Raw genomic sequence first — 18,394 nt, forward strand, 5'->3', positions numbered from 1 at the left:
ACTATGTTTAAACACACTTCAGATGAAATTCAGGGCCAGAGCTGGTTAAAACGGATCAAAAAAAAAGGAGCAGCCAAAACTAAATATTTCTTGCATTTTTCTTCCACATCCATGGCATATGTCAATAATCTGCTTTTGATCAAATTAAACAATGAGGGTTTAAATTCTGCATCCTATACATTAACAAAGATAACAGCTGGATTTTCAGAGATTGTGAGTATCCATTGATCAGCTGCTCCAGCACCCCTGATGGAACTGGCCCAGTCCTACTGCAACACTGGTCACTGCCCCCCAACTCTGCAGCGTTGACCAAGCCTTTGATATCAAGCCGGGTTAAAGCCACGTTCTAAACCTCCCTCCCTAACTTTTAAGCTTTTTTTCCCCAGAGCACTCTATGGACCAAACTCTTCTCTCAGTGATACCACTATAAAGCTAGGTAAAAGTGGAGTTACTCCAAAATTACACCAATGTACCAAGAGCAGAATCTGGCCCTAGAATTTATAAGGATGGGTTACAAACAAAGATATTCAGATCCAAAATTTTTGAATTTTAAAAAGCAAATAAATCATTATCCTCAGGTTTGTACCATATTCAATTAACCCAGTTACTACTTGCTAGATTTTGGAACAGTTACCCCATTTTCTTAGCACAATATAAGGGCCAAGACACTAATCTGTCTTTCACTTCTGGAGACCTGACTGGATAGCAGACTGAGGCCCCAACTCAAAACTTCCAGAGTTTTATCTACTTTGCTGAATGCAATAAGACTGGAAATTGGTTCAGCAAGAGGAAGGTGAAGGGCTTCAGAATAATCACTGTATATTTAAATTCTCAGCATTATCATCAGATAATCAGCCAACACTTTGCCTTGAGTTTGGTGAGCCGATGTCAGTTTCCATGGAAACCGAAGTGGGCCCTGCACATTCAGCTGAATTGTTAAAATTCTGCACATTTCAGTTGTGACAACTAACTGAGCGCTACAAGGTCTGATTTTTAAAGTACCAACTGGGGGATTCCAGGGGCTTCAGAATCTTCTAGGGCCCCATTTTCATAACGGTAAAATGTGCATATCACTGGTATGTATAATTACAATACCTGATAGCAGAAATACTGAGTTCATGCACATAAACAATGAGTGTATGTGCAACCATGGTAATTGCATATACAAACAACTGACAGAACTGTGTGAGAAAATGATATTTGTAGCCCTGTTGGTCCCAGGATATTTCAGAGACAAGGTGGGTGAGGTAATAGCTTTTACTGGACCAACTTTTGCTGATGAAAGAGACGAGCTTTCGAGCGTACACAGAACTCTTCTTCAGGTGAGAAAATTGTGCTCACACAGCTCCATCCAAAGAGCTCACCACAGTCTCTGAGCACCTCCCTTTAGCCTCACCGTACTCCTGTGACATAGTGCAGTGGTATCATCCCTAATTTACAGATGATGAAATGAGGCACAGAGAGAAGGAAGTTTATGGTGGAGCCTGAGTTGTCCTAATCACTGGGCCAACCTTCTTTGAATACAAGTCTGAAAGGTATCTAGGCCATAGTGTTTGACATGTGAATAAATACAGCAGGGATAACATCTTAAGCATCTTTCCCTACCATATTTCCCCATGTAGAAGTGTAACCATTTAAGGGACTTTCTATTGTCTGCTGAGTCCCAACCTCTGTGATTATAAAAGGAAACCCACCCAGCTGGTACTACTGCTAGCCAGGAAGGGATCTAAAGCCTATTTTATAAGACTTTTTTGAAGTCCAAGATAGCAAAAACAAACCCCAAATAATTTCTGCAGCTTTCAGAGCCAATAAGGTTGCAGCATGAAAATGAAGTGAAGTCCATGTTAGCTGGAAATTGGCCAAGACCTTTCCAATATCACAGTCTCATGAACCAACAGAGAGTGGTTTGCACCTGCTCATAAATCAACAAGTGTTATAAATCACCTTCCTGTTTTCCCTGGTTTTGTCTTCCAACCAGGATGGTAGAGGATAATGGGGCCAATTTGTGTGCTTGTGATCCCTACGAATGGAGGGGACTCTCCTATCCATGTGTAAAGGGGCAGTCAATTGCCTCCACAGTAGCATTCTCCACATCCCTCAGATGCAGCGAAGGGCACCCAGCAAGCTTTCTTCAAGTGGGAAAGCAACAAAGAGCACATGGACTGAGCAGCAGAGTATTACCATGGTGGGGGTGGAATGGTTAATGCAGCCTCTTGCTATATTATACTTTCCTTAGAATAGGTCTGGATGAAGATGCGCTGCCAGGGAATGGGGCAGAGCTGCAGGGAACCCAGAGATGCTGCAGCAACACAGGGCCTCCATAGAGATGTTTCTGCACCCGTGGCAGCAGCATGAGATCCACATGGATTTGTGGGGATCCACCAGCTTGTGAGCAGGACCTAGAGGGAATGTGTGGTGTGCTGTAAGAAAATCCTGCTTGTAGTTAGCAGTTTGCACAGCAGATGTCTCCCTAAGCATAAGAATGTTTGCACTGAATCTACCCCAGCAAGTTGAGCTGGTAGAAGACATGAGTTGCTATCAGACCAATGGTTGATCTATTTATGTTTATGCATGCATCACTATGGCATCTAAACTAAATATAACACCAGATTCCATTTAAAATGCTCACCATACGCAGTACAAACAGCCCCGGCTTCTGCACCATCCCAACCAATTACGATAAATAACTCTGACAGTCACTAGCCAAACAAGTGCTTGACTCAAAAGAGGTGTGCCTTGTGTGTCATTCTGAAAGGTAGTAAACCCAGGCTATGGGGGATGAGCAGGCAGAGCAAGTTTCACAGCTAAGAACACTCCATGGGAAACACCTCACCTCCAGCCTGCACATCCAAAGGCTCTCAGCAGAAGCACCCCTGGGGACTCCATGACAGGCAGAGGGAGGCAATCACATTCAGAGCTGATGTATCAGGTAGTGTATGTCGACCCTCCTACATGTAGTTAGATCCCCTTGGAGCAACTAACCATTAATCTAGTGGTGTGTATGGAAGTTTAAGTTGGTGTAACCTACTACTGCCGAGGCACTAAAGAAAGGTGTCAGAAGGTGCATGTTAAAATAGAATGAAGGCTACTTTAATTTACACCTTGTTCCAGCTCTTTGGCATGAGAACTGCAACCTTTTAGACTCCCTTACTCAGCAGCAGAACAGGAATAGGTGGGCCAAGGAAGGCAAACAAACAGAACCCTAACACCACTTACATAATTAAATACAATAAATGTATAAAACCCAGTCAGTGTATCAGGATTATGGCCAACCCTATAGCTCCAGGTATTAATGATCTGGTCCAGAATTTAGTCACAGAACAATCCTTGCCACAGGTCCAGTTAGCTCCAGTCGTAGTCAGGGGACATAAGCTGGTGGCTCTCGTCCACCTGTTTGTTCCAGTCTAGAGATGTGCACACCATGTGGTCCCACTGCAGTGTGCGGCTACCTGCTCCAGTTCTGGGCCATCAGCTGTGCGGCTACCTGCTCCAGTTCTGGGCCATCAGCTCTATTATAGAATCATAGAATATCAGGGTTGGAAAGGACCTCAGGAGGTCATCTAGTCCAACCCCCTGCTCAAAGCAGGACCAATGCCCAATTTTTGCCCCAGATCTCTAAATGGCCCCATCAAGGATTGAATTCACAACCCTGGGTTTAGCAGGCCAATGCTCAAACCACTGAGCTAGCCCCCACTCCATATGCTGCTGGGCCTACCTATTAAGTCATCTCTACACAGCCAGTCCAGTCGGGTCTTGCTGTGAGGTCAGCTCTGCACCATCACGGGTTCAGCCTGCTCCTGTCTAGTCCCATAGAATCATTCCACACATGGTTCAGAATATCCAGGTGGGGAACCCAGAGCAAGACAGAGTTCTTGTTCCTGGATCTCTATGGCAGTATGCCTCTACCTTCTCTTATTGAACTTGAATCAGTTCCCAAACCAGAGTCCACTACCAGTAACCTCAGGGTGACACACTTACTCCAGGGCATATTGTTAGGATATAGATTTTTAGGTCTGTTTGCAAAGGCCTATACTTTAAGAATTTAGGTGTATTCTTGTCACTCAGCTAATTACAGAGGTATAAAAGAAAGAATTAAAATTACTGTCTGCTGGCGTAAGGGCCTTCTCTTACTGTGACAGTCTGAGGCCCTAGTCTTAGGCTAAGGCCTCTGGCTAAGCAGCAGAGGCAGCCATAAGCTGGGAAGTGTATGGTCACATCCTTACATTTTAAAACTAGTCACAGTGAAATAAGCTGCTATTGGGCTGTCAGGAATACATCCTGTCCTGATAATGCCTATCACCTCCAGAGAAAGGGAAGAGTCTAGAAGACGTAAAAGAAAACTTAGTTTAATAGCATGCTGTCTGCAAGAACTTACTTATCAATAGCTGGGATGTGAAATTCTTATTTCTTTGTTGTTTTATCACTATAGTCTCAATTTCCCTATTGTTTTTCTGTATAATCTCTGTCTGGTTTTGTGACTGTTTTTGTCTGCTGTATAATTAATTTTGTTGGGTGTAAACCAATTAAGGTAGTGGGATATAATTGGTTAAATAATCATGTTACAATATGTTAGAATTGGTTAGTTAAATTTCAGTAAAATAATTGGTTAAGGTATAGCTAAGCAGAACTCAAGTTTTACGATATAGTCTGCAGTCAATCAGAAAGTAAGGGGGGGATTGGGAACAGGGAATGAGGGTGGTGAATTGAAATCATGTTTTGCTAAGGGGGGGAAATGGGAACAGGGACACAGGCAAAGAGCTGGGAAGGGGGACACTAAGGAAGAAAACTGAAATTATTGCTTGCTGGAAGTTCACCCCAATAAACATCAAATTGTTTGCACCTGCAGACTTTGGGTATTGTTGCTCTCTGTTCATGCAAAAAGGACCAAAGAAGTAAGCGAGTGAAGGAATAAGCCCTCTAACATCTTGGCACCATGACTCAGATGCATCGCATCGGATAGGTGCTTGGCAGCCTGTAAGTCCCCCTCCCCAAAAGTCAGAGCAGCTGCTTGGAGTGGGTATAGCAAACTCTTGTGATGGTAGTTGTGGGTTCTGGCAAGCCAGGTAAAATAAATTTTGAATAAATGAATAAGGAAGAACCAGGGACCATACCAGGTGCAGGGATCAACCTGGGATGAGATTAAAAAAGAAATGGAGTGTTAGGGAAGCCAGAGGGATGGGAGGTGGCTGAGAAGCCCACCCGCCTTTGGTATATGGGTAGTGGAAGAAGATCCCTGACCATTGGGACTGAATGCCTTCCAGGGAAAGGAGGCACTTCAGTCCACTTGTGAGAGGTTTGAAGTAAGGACAGCATTATGGGAAACTGTCAGAAATCTTTCAAGTTTGGTGCTGCTGAAAGGATGTAAATTAGTTAGGGGTGGTTAAAAACAATTTGGCACAACAGGGTTTACAGTCAAAAGCAGAGTTAACAGACTACCTTTAGAGACAGGAGCTGGGACTTGGTCCTGGGGAAGTGAAGAAAAAAAGTTTCAAAGTAAAAAATGGCAGGGTTTGCAGGAGCAGGTAATGACCTCCTCTCTTCTCTCAGAGCCAGGATAAAAACCTGGGGCCTGGGGGGTAAGGATTCCCAACTGTTTCAACGCAGGGAGCCTACTCTTGGCTCAAAGCTAACTATATCCTTTTCTTCTTTTCCTTCTTTCTTTTCTCAGTTTACTTAATTTGTTGCTGGTAGCCTGTACTTTGAACTGACCTAACAGGCTTAATTGGTTTCTTTCCACCTCTTCCCCCTCCACTCCTCCCTGCCTTTCCACAATTTTGTTTTTCTGAAGTTTTAATGAAGGGTACCTTGGATACTTACATAAAATGTTTATGGTTATTTTGAACAAAGTATAACGCAGGTTTGCTGTATTCCACTGGAATTTTTTGAAATAAAAGATCTGTGGGCAACTATGAAGACAAATATTTTACTGCCTTTTTGGACAGTCTCAAGGTAAAGACACAGGTTAAGGCAGCTGTGTGGCAATATTTGTACTTGGTGGCTAAGTTGTTACAGACAAATTGCACTACCTTAAAGAACTATATGTAGGAGTAAGTAATTTTTAAAAAGTAAAAAGTTACAAATAGCTTTTGCAAAAATTAATAATACAGCATTTGAAGAACAGTAAACATTTGGAAGTTGTAAAATGGTAAAAGGTAACAGTTGTAAAGATGTTAAAGAGTAACAGTTGTAGTGTTACAAAAAGGAAGATTTTGGTTTAATGATAAAACCCAGTTATATAAATGTAACTGTATTTGCAAGTCTGTGCTGTCACATTGGATGGAAGCTTGGTAATTAAATTATCCAAGGGGGTCAGGTAGAGTGGCTACTACCACCACTATGCTTCTGTCCCCAGAAGCTTTTACAGCTATTCTAAGGGGAAATGGGCCCTTTTCCCCACAAAAATGGTCTATAAGGGACTGCTGCGGCCAGCAGGCGGAGAGAGAATCTGATCAAAATTGTTTGACTATTGGGTAATATAATCAAAATCACTAAAGAAATGTAAGGGGTTTCTATTAAAACTTAACTTGGCTGCCCCGGCTGTCTCTGGTTGTACAAGATGAGAGTATAATCGGGGTACAGTTGTGTAAAAAAAGAGTAATCGCAGTGCAAGGGATGCTAGGCAAAAGAGAATTTTGTGTGCGCGCACAGGAAAAAGGGAATAATAATGGGAACATTGAGCTTTGGGGTGCCTCTGGGGATGGACTGTCGCTTTGGTGGGGTGCATGAAAACTCTGTGGGCCCAGGGGAGGCAGTTACACCTTGTGTAAAATTAACATGGCTATTATAATGTTATGAAGGTTAAACTATAAAAGGAATGTGCATTTTCCCAGGACGTGTGCCGTGTATATTAAAGACGGGGTGCATATCTTGCACAATTCCTATTCCCTTTCTTAAGTACAGTTACATTAACAATCTATTATCATTTGTACAATTAGAACATAGATTCCAAATAAAACAAAACACAGTATGGGGAACCGTGGAACAGCAACGTTACCATTTGTGTAAATGAGAGTGGCCAGGGTTGGCTTTCCCCTCTGGAGGGACCAGAGAGTTCCATCCCTCTAAGCTTCTGAGCTCTGGGTTACAAAATATATTTAAACACAACCATGGGGTTCAGGCCTGTAATCCCTTACTCATGCAGACAATCAGTGAGACAAGCTATGTGAGGAAAGTTTGCATGGGTAGGCCTGTTATTTTGAATTAAGGTGTTATGTTTTTCCATACACAAGAGCAACTGTCTACTTTCAGTCTAAAATGACTTAATTTAAAATAAGGAAAACAAGAAAGAACCCAAGTGAAGTCTCATGAGACAGCAGTATCATATGGCCCCTCTAACATGCTGCAGCACTCTGAGAACAAAATGGCTGGACTCAGTGCCTGTCAAAATCAGCCGAAGAACCACTATTGACTTCAATGGGCAGAGCCCTTAGAAATGTAGAAGTACAGTAATCAGAAATATTCATACCACAGTTTCACAGATGCACCATCTGTGTCTTTCCTGGTTATATAAATCTATTACATTTAGTCTTCTAGGGCTATTCTTTCTTTTTTTTTTTTAATCTAGAAATTAAGTACAGAATGTGAACATGACTCACAATGTCCTCTTTAGCAGAGCTATAGCACATATTTAGTAAAAAGAAAAGGAATACTTGTGGCACCTTAGAGACTAACTAATTTATTAGAGCATAAATAAATTTGTTAGTCTGGGGTGCCACAAGTATTCCTTTTCTTTTTACGGATACAGACTAACACGGCTGCTACTCTGAAACCACATATTTAGTGGTGCTGTAAAAATTATGCTGTGGGTTTTTAAAGTTATTCTTATTCCGATATACTCTTCTTAACCTATTTTTCTTTCATTACATGTGAATCCTTTTAATTTTTTTTGTGAAAGCCAAATGTACATTACACAGAAATAATTTTTTACTAAAATTTAACAAAGCTGGCAAGCTTACTAACTGCATAATATAATTTTTGCACTCTTTAATCTTAAATTATATAACAAAGTCTCCAAAATAACACAAGATGCATGACTTCAGTACATGAGCAGTCACCTGTACATTTATGATTTATGACAATTTTCCAGCACTACGTTAACTGTATTGAATCTAAAGGATTTACCCCAATGCCCAGGGAAAACAACACACTTAATTCAATAAAAATAGTCTAGCACTAAAGCTAGACATTTTGGCACTAATCCAGCAAAGCACTTAAGTGTGGGCATAAGCATAAGAGTAGTCCAACTGAGGCAAAGCCTCAGTGCATGTAAATTGTCCTGATGAAGATTTGCCCCAGTGACTTAAGTGGGAGTTGAAAGTGCTCATCATCTCCCAGGATTGAGCATCTAGAACTGCAAATGAAACAAAGAAGGTTTTGGCAGAGGTAGAGGAGGTTTTGGAACAAATGGATAAACTAAACAGTAATAAGTCACCAGGACCAGATGGTATTCACCCAAGAGTTCTGAAGGAACTCAAATGTGAAATTGCAGGACTACTCATTTTAGTTTGTAACTGATCATTTAAAAAGGCTTCTGAACAAAATGACTGGAGAATAGTTATTGTGACACCAATTTTTAAAAGAGCTCCAGAGGCGATCCTGGCAATTACAGGCCAGTAAGCCTGACTTCAGTACCGGGCAAACTGGTTGAAACTATAGTAAATAACAAAATTGTCAGACACATAGATGAACATAATTTGTTGGGGAAGTCACCATGGTTTTTGTAAAAGGGAAATCATGCCTCACCAATCTATTATAATTCTCTGAGTGGGTCAACAAGCATTTGGACAAGGGGGATCCAGTGGATCTAGTGTACTTAGATTTTCAGAAAACCTTTGATAAGGTCCCTCACCAAAGATTCTTAAGCAAAGTAAGCTGTCATGGGATAAAAGGGAAGGTCCTTTCATGAACTGGTAACTGATTAAAAGATAGGAGGGAAAAGGTAGGAATAAATGGTCAGTTTTCAGAATGGAGAGAAGTAAATAGTGGTGTCCCCCAGGGGTCTATACTGGGACCAATCCTATTCAATATATTCATAAATTATCTGGAAAAAGGGGTAAACAGTGAGGTGGCAAAATTTGCAGATGATATAAAACTACTCAAGATAGTTAAGTCCCAAGCAGTCTGAGAAGAGCTCCAAAAGGATCTCTCAAAACTGGGTGACTGGGCAACAAAATGGCAGATAAAATTCAATGTTGATAAATGCAAAGTAATGCACATTGGAAAACATAATCCCAACTATACTTATAAAACGATGGGGTGTAAATTAGCTGTTACCACTCAAGAAAGAGATCTTGGAGTCACCGTGGATAATTCTCTGAAAACATTCACCCAATGTGCAGTGGCAGTCAAAAAAGTAAACAGAATTTTGGGAATCATTAAGAAACGGAAAGATAATAAAACAGAAAATATCATATTGCCTCTATATAAATCCATAGTACACCCATGTCTTGCATACCCATGCGGTCGCCCCATCTCAAAAAAAGATATATTGGAACTGGAAAAGGCTCAGAAAAGGGCAACAAAAATGATTAGGGGTATGGAATGGCTTCCATATGAGGAGAGATTAATAAGATTGGGACTTTTCAGCTTGGAAAAGAGACAGCTAAGGGGGGATATGATACAGGTCTGTAAAATCATGACTGGTGTGGAGAAAGTAAATAAGGAAGTGTTATTTACTCCTTCTCATAACACAAGAACTAGGGGTCACCAAATGAAATTAATAGGCAGCAGGTTTAAAACAAACAAAAGGAAGTATTTTTTCACACAAATGCACAGTCAACCTGTGGAATTCCTCGCCAGAGGACGTTGTGAAGGCCAAGACTATAACAGGGTTCAAAAAAAGAACTAGATAAGTTAATGGAGGATAGGTCCATCAATGGCTATTAGCCAGGATGGGCAGGGATGGTGTCCCTAGCCTCTATTTGCCAGAAGCTGGAAATGGCCCACAGGGTATAGATCACTTGATGATTACCTGTTCTGTTTGTTCCCTCCGGGGACACCTGGCGTTGGCCACCGTCAGAGAACAGGATGCTGGGCTGGATGGACCTTTGGTCTGACCCAGTATGGCCGTTCTTATGTTCTTAAAGTGCAACAGGCACATGAAAAATGGAGAGGGATATTTAAAGGGAAGAGGGCTTAGATCATACAATTCTCTCTTTGCATTCCCTTTTCTCCAGCTAGGTCTCTACTCTCCTTTGGGTTGCACTCAGGTGAGAAGCAAGGGGGGAAATCTATTCACAAGAGGAGCCCCTTGTAATGAAACATAAGAGCACTCACTTAAATTCTTCAGGAGCCATGTCCTTTTTCATAAGGAAAATATGAGAAAAATCAGGTAAGTAGTGCGTCCATTTTTTAATGGGCAGGAGGACCCTCAGCCATTACTAATAAAGTACAGGAGGAAAGGTACAGGGATCTCAGAAGGCAAACGCCATCCATGACATGCAACCCTAGGGATTAAATGACACATACAACTGAGAGATAACAATAGGCTACAACACCTCAATTGCTACCAGCAGGATGCCTATACGTAAAGTTTTGTGCTCTGTATATTCTGTTTTGTGACCTTTGCAATAGAGGTTGCCTTAATTTTCCCACAAACTAGTGGCTATATTACTTTTAATATAATTAAAATATTACTTGTTAAGACCTTGAGTCAGCAAACTCTTAGGCACAAAAGTAATTTTGCACATGTGAGTAGTCCCATTGGACTTAATGGAACTATTAAGTGTTTACGTTTTTCATGATTGGGGCCCTAAATGTGTCCTATTTCACCACAAGGTTTCTGCAGCCCTTATTGTAAAAAGCTTGTTTGTATTTTAAAAAAAATTAACTATAATGTATGGTCAATAATAAAATGTTTGCAACTCACCAGAGAATGAGTCGGCATTAGCTTCTAGTTTCCTAAAAAAAAAAAATCATTAAAACTATTTTGGTGAAGAATTAGCTAGAAAGATATTCACTCGGGAACTCTAAAATAGCTTTGAACTTTTTAAAATTATATAAAATGTCTGGAGCTGATAACTGCAACTCCCGAAGTCTCAGCATGATCTGATTTAATTTAACCATGAAAATCAGGGTTTACATTGAAATACTGACAGAATTTCCACTTGATCCATTGCTGTAATAAACGTGCCTCTAGGAGAGGCAAGACTACAGAAGATGAAGTAATGAGCAGGTAGAGGTCCAAAGTGGAAAAAAAAATCATTGCAAGAATTTCAACTAGCTCTATGAGTGATTGAAAAACAGAGGAAAAAACTACAGAGATTTTGTGGAAAATATTCCCTATTTTAAAATTAAATTACAAACTTCAATTTTTTCTCTGAGATCTCAAAATTTGCTAAGTTTCAACCAGCTCTTCTGACATCTATCCAGCATGGCAAGTCCTAAGTTCCAAAACAATGAGTGCTTTGAAAGGTAATGTTCCATCTAGAGTTAGGTATATTATCCTGGACGCACCTGCAGAACTGTTTCATGGCATTATATCCCCCTTTGTTTGTAGTATCACTTTAAGAGTAGACAGCTCAATTCAGCACTAGCTGTAGCTTTCCATTGGTCTTTAGGTGTGTTCCCACTTGTCACACTAAGGTTCCTTTCCTTTTTTAAAGATGTCTGAGATATTGCCTATGCTTAAAATGGGAAATGTCATTGGGACTGGTGATCTCTCTCAAAATGGAAGGTGGATTTAACTGTAGCTCCTGTAGAGTGCTTTGCAATAATCGAGCCCTGATGTCACAAAAGGCATCAAATGCAGTAGTGAGATCCTTATCCAAAAAGAAAGATTACAAATCCCACACCAGAAAATGGTCTGAGCCACTGATGTTACCTGCGATTTAACCAATGGTTCACAGCCAAGAGCATCCCCATATTATGAACCTCTTTGTTCAATGACAGGTAAATGTCCTCCATAATGCGTCCAGGAACTAACCCTGCCATACTTTCAAGATCCTCTTTCAGAACCATTCAGAACTATTTAAAAGTTGCCAGGCTCCATCTCAGAGGTAGCTGCACTTCAGTGATGGGTGACAAGAAACTGTTCTCCATGCCCAGAATTTGCCAGCCTATAAAATGCTTATTAAAGGCACAATAAATGACTTAAACAGAGTTGACTATTTCTTGAGAGCCCCTCATGGCCAGAGGTCATTCTGCAGCACCCTGCCTCTGTTTTCACCCCTTCAGGGCACCTTGAGAACATCACAGTCCACAGTATTTGGAACTCTCTTTCTTGCCCAGTTCCTTCCCATGCCCTGAAGTTTCTGAAGCATCTTTCCCTGTTTCTTGTTCCTCTCTGGTCTTGATTGGGAAACACCTGACCTCCATTGGACCCCGTCAATGCTGTTAACACGCAGAGGTAGGCTGGAGCAGTTCCCTCTTAAAGGCCCAGTCCACCCTGTGACAGCAATCAAGTAGTAGTTTGCCCATCATGCGCTTAAGAATATGAGTTCCCGTAAGGTCATGAATTTTTCATCTCCTCTATATTCTGAGAGGTTGAGATGATTACAGAGACGCATTGTTATTGTTAACAGTTGTGGTCCAGCTGATTTTTACACAACAGAAAGAATACTGTGACAAAGTTCCTCCTCTACCTTGGTGGGTCTTGTGCTTATTGGCGGATTTGCTTGCCTTGGAGCTTCACGGTAGCCCTCAGTTTGGCCGTTTTCATGAACCCACAGTCCAGGTCAACTCCTCCTGTGTCTGACCAGGAGTTGGGAGGTTTGGGGGGAATACGGGCCCACCCTCTACTCCGGGTTCCAGCCCAGGGCCCTGTGGAATGCAGCTGTCTAGAGTGCCTCCTGGAACAGCGGTGCGACTGCTACAACTCCCTGGGCTACTTCCCCATGGCCTCCTCCCAACACCTTCTTTATTCTCACCATAGGCCTTCCTCCTGGTGTCAGATAATGCTTGTACTCCTCAGTCCTCCAGCGTTCTCACTCTCAGCTCCTAGTACCTCTTGCTCCCAGCTCCTCACACGCGCACCACAAACTGAAGTGAGCTCCTTTTTAAACCCAGGTCCCCTGCTTAGCCTGCCTTAATTGATTCTAGCAGCTTTTTGATGGGCTGTAGGTGTTCTAATCAGCCTGTCTGTCTTAATTGTCTCCAGAAGATTTCTGATTGTTCTGGAACCTTCCCTGTTACCTTACCCAGGGAAAAGGGACCTACTTAACCTGGGGCTAATATATCTGCCTTCTATTACTCTCCTATAGCCATCTGGCCTGACCCTGGCACAATACATACATGGAAAGTATTAAAATAAACAAGACCATTTTAAGAGGGACTATCAGAAAGAGAAACCACTCAGCAATAAACATGTCAATAAACAATAGTACCAATATAAGGATATTGTAAAGACAAGCACTGTCTGCAAAAAACAGAGTGGAAAGAATTCTCTCTTCAGGGAACAGTCAAAAAATGAAGCATGAATGCATGATTAGGGGAAGATCATTTGGTTTTGGAATTCTCTGAGCAACATCTGCTGCTTCCTTCAGATGCATTCTTGAGAGCCAAGGAAAAAGACAATGGGAATCAAAGCACATTCACAAGATCACAGGGAGCTATCGGAGACAGAGGGTTTAGTAATTCATTGGCAGTGACAAGCAGTAGACTAATCACTGCATTGAGACAAGTTAAGCTCCCTCCATTCTTCCTTCTGTCCCCAGAGCAGCACTAACTTGAAACTGGCAGAAATCCAGATCTGAGTATGGCAAAATGGAACCATTTCAGTGCATGCCTGAGCATACATCAGTCATCTGCAAACCCTGGAGATGTGTGGCCTCCTGCCCTGATTGTTTGGTAATTTTTTTTTTTTTTTTTTTTTTATGATATCATGATGTTTTGTCAGACAGGAGGAAAACTTGAGAAGGAAAAACACAAGTGACCAGTTAAGAGCCAGTCAGCAAATGCGAGACAGTACTATCACCCTACAGGAAGAGGTGTCCTTTTTCTGCCCTTTACAGGACAGTCTGGAAGATACCAAGGACCCAATTTGGACAGCACCAAACTCATCTGCACAGCACTGAGCACTGGTACCTCCTATGTACCTCCTATGTACCAATTTATTTGAGCATGAGCTTTCGTGAGCTACAGCTCTGAGCTGTAGCTCACGAAAGCTCATGCTCAAATAAATTGGTTAGTCTCTAAGGTGCCACAAGTACTCCTTTTCTTTTTGCGAATACAGACTAACACGGCTGTTACTCTGAATCCTATGTACCAGTACTTCAAGATGGGGCATCTTGGTTCCAGACCTGGGTATTATTCAATAGATTGAGGGCTGGGGTTATATTTAGGTCAAGATCGTGCCAACCCCTCCCCCCCCCCCTTTTTTTTAAGTAAAAAGGAAGAGTTTGTGAACCTTTCAGCTAACTTGGGCCAGATTCAAGTTTGTAATGAAACCCTTTCATTAGAAAAACAACATCATTCAGGTCTAGTTCATTACACACAGACATGCAGCCCTTGTTTCTGCTGAGTGCATCCACCCGGTGGCATTGAGAAGAGAGGTACAAGAACAGTTTTTGGAAATCCTCCCATTACTTTAGAATTCACCTGGTGCACTGCTGTGTCCTATCCAAGATTTCCAATTTCCAGTGAGTCCTTGGAGCTTGTTGCCAGTACTGGGCACATTTTTAAGACAGATGGAGCCTATTTAGCGCCAATGCTCTTGAGCACCTCAAGTTTTAAAATAAAAACCTGGAAAACTTCCACCTAATATATGCCTTAAAGGTAGCATGAATTCACAGCAGCTGGATCGCTCTCTCTCTCTCAACTGGAAATATATGATGGGGTGCTACACACATTTTATCAGTGTAAGTTTGGAATGGATGTATTACATGGAGTGGGTGGATAGTATAAGGAGGTCATGCAGGTTATCCTATTCTGTACATGCTACATAGGTTGAGAAACTGTTCGAGGAATGTTTAGAGGATTTCCTTTATTTTTTCTCTTAATTGGGACGGTTTTTCATATCCTTCCATGAGTAAAGCCAAATAGTTACCATCCATCTAATTATGCAGGCCTCAGATGGAAACATAAAAACCTCTACAAATGACCTAACATAGCTTTTATTTGCCTGCAAATGCCACAGTTTTAAAGTCTGCTAACTCTGGCCTTTCCATGGCTACAAATGGGCTGCTCAGTCTGAGGGGGCAGCTAGGAATCTTTTCTCCAGTAACATGCAGTGCGACATTTTATCCATCGGAGATATTTTACTGGGCCAGGACTGAATCTTGCAAGCCATGGACATTGGGCCTGAGTACTTTGGGGAATGAAATTCCACATTATGGTGTGTGGGGGGAGACCCATATTAGCCAAAACATTTTTAACCATGACTTATTTTCCTACTCTATACATTCTCCAAATATATGTGCTATGTTAGGGTTTGTTTCTAAACTGCTTCCTACTTTCAGAGACAGAGAGAGTAAACTATGGAGTGGTTTTAGTATGCTACAGAGTGGATCATGTTACATCTGAGAGGAAACACTACAATCCAAAAACCTTCAAAAGTATAGCAAGGATTCAGCATTAAAGAGCTGCTCAGGTTTACTTACAGCTATTTAGTTTTCTTGCTTTATGTTCAAAAAGGAGGAACTTTGTTCCCTGGATTCTGGAGAGAAGGGGCCGGGGAGAGTGCGGGAGGAATCAATAGCCTGCTGTTTAAACAGCTAAGCGAATGCACAGTTGCCTGTAAACATTTTCACAATGTGACTTCAAAACAAAACAACAAAAACATCCTCTAAAGCTAAAGCTTCCATAGCTAAATTTTCCGATATCTGCCTTGACTGAATTTCTCAGTACAGAGTTTAATGCCACATGCCTTTCATTGTCAGCACTTGTACAAGGGCCATCATGCCAGTGATTTGATTGGAAAATAACTATGTGGTTTTATTTTAGTGAGCCGGGAAGAAAGTACACTTTCACATTGCAGGAAAGCACATAGTCTTTACTCACTAATGTGTGCCAGTAGTCCACACAGGGGAGTTTTCAAAGGTAAAAAGGGCATTGATATGTCTGAATCTCAAAGTTGGATGCTTCACCCCTGTTTTTGCCTTTGAGAATCTCCCCTGTGATTTCTGGCTTATCAATATGGCTTTTATACAGAACATAACCCAGGCTCTCAGCTATGTCAGTACAGTTTATCCAACTCTGGGATTGGTTGGGGCTTTAATATTAATTCTGTTGAAATTAGCCCTACCCAATGGGGTCACTAGGGTACTCTGGAACACCAAATCTTTTCAGATATGCCTTGTACTCCAGGTGTACCACAAGCTCAGAGGCAAGCAGGGTAAACTCCATAGCCGCTAGTTTGATCGGCTCTATAAACACACACCCCTGGTGATGATACCCATATGACAAATTGTGGAACCATGTGATGAACTGCATTTATCACACACCTCTGACCACCTCATATGCACCAGGCTCTACTTCTGCAGGTTGGATTCTAATATTCCAAAACCACTGAGTAGCCTCAATCAATCACCATTGTTTTAAAAACACCAAGCACAAAACTTTTTTCCTTCTTTCTCCAAGTAGAGAATTTCCACCCTTCTCCAAAAAATTTACATTGATTCTAGGCACCGAACAGGCACTCTGCACTCCTGAACCATCCTGGTCATTATCTATAAATGATATGTATATCTGAGGCCAAATAACAGTCCCACTGACAGGGCTGTCCCTAGGAGGGTGTGGGTCCCGGGACACCCCCCGCTCCGGCCCAGTCCCTGCCCCCACTCCACCACTTCCCTCAAGCCTCTGCCCTGCCTCTTCCTGCCCCTGCTCCACCCCCTCCCCGCCTCTTCCTGCCCCTGCTCACCCCTCCCCACCCCCACTCCGCCCCTTCCCCCAAGCCCCTGACCTGCCTATTCCCGTCCCTGCTCCACCCCTCCCCACCCCCATTCCACCCCTTCCCCCAAGCTCCTGTCCCCGCCCCATCTCTTTCTGGCTTCTGCCCCCTCCCCCAAGTGATGCCAGGGGCCAGGGGCAGGCTGGGCCCGGGTTGCTCATTGCTGGTGCCAGGCCCTCTGCTAACGCCCAGGCCGCCTTGGACCTTGCGTCCTGAAGCGCAGAGCCCCCCAGATTGCCCTGGTCCATCCTATGGATGGGACGGCTCTGCCCACTGATGTATGCAGTGTTGCTGTAGCCGTGTCAGGCCCAGGATATTGGAGAGATAAGGGGGATGGGGCAATATCTTTTATTGGACCAACTGCTCTTGGTGAGAAAGACAAGCGCTAGAGCTCCACAGCGTTCCCATGGATGTCATTTGTAAAACTCCCATTAACTTCAAAGGGAAGAGGAGCCAACCTCTAGAAAATATATCTCAAAGTTGAATAGGGGCTAGCCTTCTTAACTGTACTGTCTGGGAAAAACAAGGGGTTTGGTTGGTCTGGGGGATGTTTTGTTGTTTTGTTTTTAAAGAACAGAAAGTTTCAGCTGAAATTATATCCACTGGTCAAGTCTACTGCCTCCTCTCAGAGTAATTACATTGGTGGCTGAGACCTTTGGGGGGGACTGCTTGAACTAAAGGATGGGGTCCATCAGCTTGGAGGCAGTAGCAGATTTAAACCTTTATATGCAGTTTAGCCACCAGGAGGAGGACAAAGAGCCACACTGTATTAGCATGTTACCCAGGATAATATTTTCATGAGGGTGTGGCAATATGACACAGTATTGTGTGTCTACAGGTTGCAAGATACTGACCCAATTTGGCAGACACCTCCCCAGTCAGAGGTACATGAATTTTCTATTGTTTAAAGCCAATGTTGGCAGACTCTTCTCGAGCCGTGAACTTTTGCCTATTTCTAGTAGTCAACTGACTTTTTTTTTTTAGGTTCAGAATTGGTTCAGGTTTGTATGCCTTTGCACTTCTATGCTCCCGTGGGAACCGGAAATGCTGAAATATTACAAAGCAGCTTATCCTCGTCGGATTTCCAGTCCAGCTTTGCAGACTCATGACATTCTGATAGAGGACATAAACTTTGGATAAGTAGCTGAACTTTTGGGAAACTCTTCTGAATTGAATGCAAACTCTGAACCTGTGGGGGTTCACCCATCATTTTTAGAAATGTATGAACTAGAGCTGTAGGAAAAGAGCTGTAGATTTTAGTCAGCAGGGATTTTCCTCTTTGTGGACATGTATTCTATGCATTAAATTGTCTTTTTCTGCAGTGCTTCAGCATTGTACTTTATTTCACCATCAGATCTGAACGCAAATAATTGTACAATAAAAACCAGCAACTCAACAGGTTATTGCCACAATAATTCCTATTCCTAGAGGATAGATAGTTAAACTTAGTTGCTTACTTCATTTTGGAATCACATGCAGGTATTGTCATGACTAGTCACCTCTGTTGATCCTGGTTGAATTACCATGATCTGTTGATCGTAAAAGACATAGAAACATATGTTGAGT

At 42.2% G+C, this 18,394-nt stretch overlaps 1 long non-coding RNA gene across 1 annotated transcript; it reads left to right on the forward strand.

Annotated features, from left to right (window-relative positions):
* Positions 1–2,121: 2,121 nt before the first annotated feature.
* LOC142073453 (uncharacterized) lies at positions 2,122–18,157 on the forward strand. The gene is made up of 2 exons (XR_012670358.1): positions 2,122–2,929; positions 17,813–18,157. It is a non-coding gene; the product is annotated as an uncharacterized LOC142073453 (long non-coding RNA).
* Positions 18,158–18,394: the final 237 nt, after the last annotated feature.

The sequence above is a fragment of the Caretta caretta genome, chromosome 10 (assembly GCF_965140235.1).
Source record: "Caretta caretta isolate rCarCar2 chromosome 10, rCarCar1.hap1, whole genome shotgun sequence".
In the NCBI taxonomy this organism is placed as follows: domain Eukaryota; kingdom Metazoa; phylum Chordata; order Testudines; family Cheloniidae; genus Caretta; species Caretta caretta.